The sequence below is a fragment of the Octopus bimaculoides genome, chromosome 15 (genome assembly GCF_046866305.1).
Source record: "Octopus bimaculoides isolate indiv1 chromosome 15, ASM4686630v1, whole genome shotgun sequence".
Lineage (NCBI taxonomy): Eukaryota > Metazoa > Mollusca > Cephalopoda > Octopoda > Octopodidae > Octopus > Octopus bimaculoides.
Window position 1 is genome coordinate 50,021,287 of NC_142942.1, and position 5,000 is coordinate 50,026,286.

A 5,000-nucleotide genomic window follows, 5' to 3' on the forward strand; every position below is an offset into this window, starting at 1 on the left:
CACACATATGTGTGTGTGTGTTGTGTGTGTATGTGGTTGCGTGTGCACTTGTATATATTTGATAGAGAAACAGAAAGACGTACAGACAGACAGATAGATAAATAGATAGATAGATAGATACTTACATACATACATAATTGGTAAAAGACCGACAACCGCAACTATCTGCTAAAAATAAATCTAATAACATAGGCCATTAAAAGCTGATTATTTAAATACTCTCTAGAATTAATTAAACAATCAATTTTACTAAACGACGTTTCATTAAATATAACAAAAGAAGAAAATAAAACAATGAAATCCAAAGAATGTGCTCAGACGCGAACCCACGTCACCCTTTTTCAAAACTATTGATAGAACTATTCATACGCTGCCTACTTAAGCAAAATAAGCTCAAAATTTTCTTTGACCTTTCAAAATTGACCTTATATTGATATGTGATTAAAAAGATCAAAGTGTTAAGTTTCTAATATATTTAGCTTGGATGTCAGTGCTCCGGGCGGTGGCATACTTATTTTCGCAGCGTAAGGGAGATATTGTACACAGTGTTAGATGTTTATGTACTCCCACGCACACACTGACACAAGCATAACTCGCCCGCTCGCATATATACAAACACATACTTACGCGGGCGCGTACACAAGGTAGTTTTTTTGTTTTTTTTTTGCTGGGGATTGCAGTCGCTGGACACGGAAATTGTTGAAATATATATCGTGGTCCACATTTCACACTAATACAACAATTAAAGACATTCATAATTAACTTTAGATTTTCACTTGACAAGTTACACAAGCCCATACATGCCCTGTATACAAATACATACATACATACATACATAGCGGCGTACGTACACTTTGGTCTCATATATATATATATATATATATATATATATATATATATATATATATATATATATATATATATATATATATATATATATATATATATATATATATATATATATATATATATATATATATATATATATATATATATATATATATATATATATATATATATATATATATATATATATATATATATATATATATATATATATATATATATATATATATATATATATATATATATATATATATATATATATATACATATTGAGGCGCAATGGCCCAGTAGTTAGGGCACCGGACTCGCGGTCATAGAATCGCGGTTTCGATTCCCAGACCGGGCGTTGTGAGTGTTTATTGAGCGAAAATGCCTAAAGGTCCACGAGGCTCCGGCAGGGGATGGTGGCGAACCCTGCTGTACTCTTTCACCACAACTTTCTCTCAATCTTACTTCCTGTTTCTGTTGTGCCTGTAATTCAAAGGGTCAGCCTTGTCACACTCTGTGTCACGCTGAATATTCCCGAGAACTACGTTAAGGGTACACGTGTCTGTGGAGTGCTCAGCCACTTGCACGTTGATTTCACGAGCAGGCTGTTCCGTTGATCGGATCAACTGGAAACCTCGACGTCGTAAGCGACGGAGTGCCAACAACAATATATATATATATATATATATATATATATATATATATATATATATATATATATATATATATGTACGTGTGTGTGAGTGTGTGTCTGTATGAAGGCACGTGGCTTAGTCGTAACAGATGTTGAACTCAAGATCGCGGTTTCGAATTCCTAGACAGGCGAGGCGTTATATGTTTAAACAAATCACTTCATTTTACGGCGCTCTACCTCAGTCGACTGGAAATGGGTAACTCTGTGACGAATTGGTATTCCGTTGAGAGAGACTGTTGGCCTGGCTGCGTAGCCTGCACGGTGACATCATTCGAAACCTAAAACAATACGAGGAAGCGCATTGTGAATAGTGGTGTATAACAGCCACTAACAGTCTGCTCGACACAGTGATTACATGAATATTGTGATATACATTTTACATATATTTAGGCGCAGGCGTGGCTGTGTCGTATGAAGCTTGCTTCCCAACCACATGGTTCCGGGTTCAGTCTCACTGCGTGGCGCCTTGGGCAAGTGTCTTCTACTATAGCTTCGGGCCGACCAAAGCCTTGTGAATGGATTTGGTGGACAGAAACTGAAAGAAGCCCACGATTTTAATATATTGAACTTTCTGGCCTCTTCTGGAGGCCCTATTCTTTCCAGCGACGGGCTGGCAGAATCGTTAGTACGCCGGGCGAAATTCTTAGCGGTATTTCGTCTGCCGTTACGTTCTGAGTTCAGATTCCGCCAAGGTTGACTTTGCTTTCAAGTTCGATAAATAAAGTACCAGTTACGCACTGGGGTCGATGTAATCGACTTTATCCCTTTGTCTGTCCTTGTTTGTCCCCTCTGTGTGTAGCTCCTTGTGGGCAATAAAGAAATATATATTATTAACGCAGCGAGCTGGCAGAATCGTTAGCGCGTTTGGTAAAATACCCAGTAGCATCTCATCAGTTTGTACGTTCTGAGTTCAAATGCTACCGAGGTCGACTTTACCCTTCATGCTTTCGGAATTGATAAAATAAGTACCAGTGGAACACTGGGGGTCGATGTAATCGACTTACCTGCACTCGCACCCTCGAAATTGCTGGCCTTGTGCCAGAATTTGAAATAGTTATTGTAAAAGCAGCAATTTGGCTGAATCGTCAGCGCGTCGGACAAAACGCTTAGTAGCATTTCTTTAGGATGTTTACATTCGGAGTTCAAATTCTGCCGTGGTCGTCTTTATACCTTATCCCTTTGGGATGATCACTGGAGTCGATATGATCGACGGACTCCTCCCACTATAAATTCTCTCGCCATGTGGGAAAATCTGAAGCCATGATATTTTTTTTTTTTATATATAGATTGGTTAGCAAAATGGTCTGTTAAGCATAGCTTCTTTCCTTATTTCCTTCTTTCCTTCTTTCTTTCTTTCTTTCTTACTTTCTTTAATTCTTTCTTTCTTTCTTTCTTTCTTCCTTTCTTCCTTTCTTTTCTACTGACCCACATTTCAGCGTTTCTGAATCAGATTTTCTGGGTAATCTAACTTCGCATAACTTGCACAATCAACAAATCACAAATATCTGTTTTGAGACGATAATCTAAACCTTCAAAGCTTATCGTTACGAACGGTCCCCCCACCCCCTACACACACACGGCCAATCCCTCATACTTTTCCCCTTTCAATTCTCACAACTCCTACTCCTCCCCTAATCACCCACCCGTTTTGTTTTCTTCAATTAATCTATATCATTAAATCATAAATATCGTGATCCGTCCTTTACAATATCCCAGACTGATGTCTGGCATATTACAGTCTATCTATCTATCTATCTATCTATCTATCTATCACTTGCACATACATGCTATATATATATATATATATATATATATATATATATATATATATATATATATATGGATGCACGAACGGGCAATAACTTCTCTCCAGATTTCACACACGCGATGGCTTACAAAGGTCCAAGAGGAACACGTAGGGCATTTAACTCAGCGGTTTATAAGAGTTTGCAAGAGATGACCACTGCTCCACCGATTTTGATATCCACTCATTTGAAGAAGAAGAAGAAGAAGAAGAAGAAGAAGACTGTTCCAGCTCCTGCTACGCTAATGTAGCTGCGAATGGATGATGATGATGATGATGATGATGATGATGATGATGATGATAACGACGATGGTGATGATGGTGATGATTAAGAAAGGCTATGCGAGCTTCGAAAGAATCGTGTATTCTGACTTCTTCCTCTTCACAGGTTTGTAAAAATATATATATATATATATATATATATATATATATATATTAATGAAAGAGAGAGAAAAAAAAGGTGAAAAACGTAAAAAAATGAATTTTAAAAAAGTAGCAAAATAACAACAAAAAAAAAAGCACAAAGAAAAAGGATAACATAAATAAAATATAATAATGTCTGTATTTGTGGATTTGCTGACTTAGCAGTCTGACATATTACTGTATCAGATACGCTGTTAGTGATGGTGGCGGTAGAAGTGGTGGAGGTTGTTATGGTGGTAGTGGTGGTAGTGGCGGTAGTGATGGTGATAGTGGTGGTGGTGGTACGATAGCAGTGGTAGTGGTGGGGATGAGAGTAGTCTTAATAAGGGATATTGTTGTTGTTATTCTTGTTTTGCCCCAAACCATCCCTGATTTAACAGGCCTATGATAAAATGCCATTCCATCTGTGACTGTCCCGTCTTTTTTCTTTCCCGTGCACAGGGAACCCGAAAAGCACATTACCTAACAATATAGTACATTTATTTTTAAACATATTACGATATGATTTGAAGGGAGACATGGGCATTATTTCTAGCACTTTGAGCGACCTCGTAAGGACACCTATGGCTAATAAGGATACAAGTGTGGCGGTGATGATGTTGGTGGTGGTGGTGGTGGAGGTGGAGATGCCTCTAAGTTAATTAAGAATTAAGCTGGGATAATCTACTTTATTAGGTCACTGTGATGATGTTTGAGGTGGAGGTAGGTCAAGATTAAAAGCTTCTAACAATGTTATTTATTTGTTTACTTATTCATTTTTTTAATGTGCTTCGGTCATTGAATGGTGACCATACTGGGGCACCGTCGTGAAAAGTTTTAGTTGATCGCAACGACCCCAACACTTATTTATATATCAGTGTAGTGTGTGTGTGTGTGTGTGTGTGTGTGTGTGTGTGTGTGTGTGTGTGTGTGTGTGTGTGTGTCGAGGCGCAATGGCCCAGTGGTTAGGGCAGCGGACTCGCGGCATAGGATCGCGGTTTCGATTCCCAGACCGGACGTTGTGAGTGTTTATTGAGCGAAAACACCCAAAGCTCCACGAAGCTCCGGCAGGGGATGGTGGCGAACCCTGCTGTACTCTTCCACCACAACTTTCTCTCAATATTACTTCCTGCTTCTGTTGTACCTGTAATTCAAAGAGTCAGCCTTGTCACGCTGAATCTCCCCGAGAACTACGTTAAGGGTACACGTGTCTGTGGAGTGCTCAGCCACTCGCACGTTAATTTCACGAGCAGGCTGTTCGGTTGA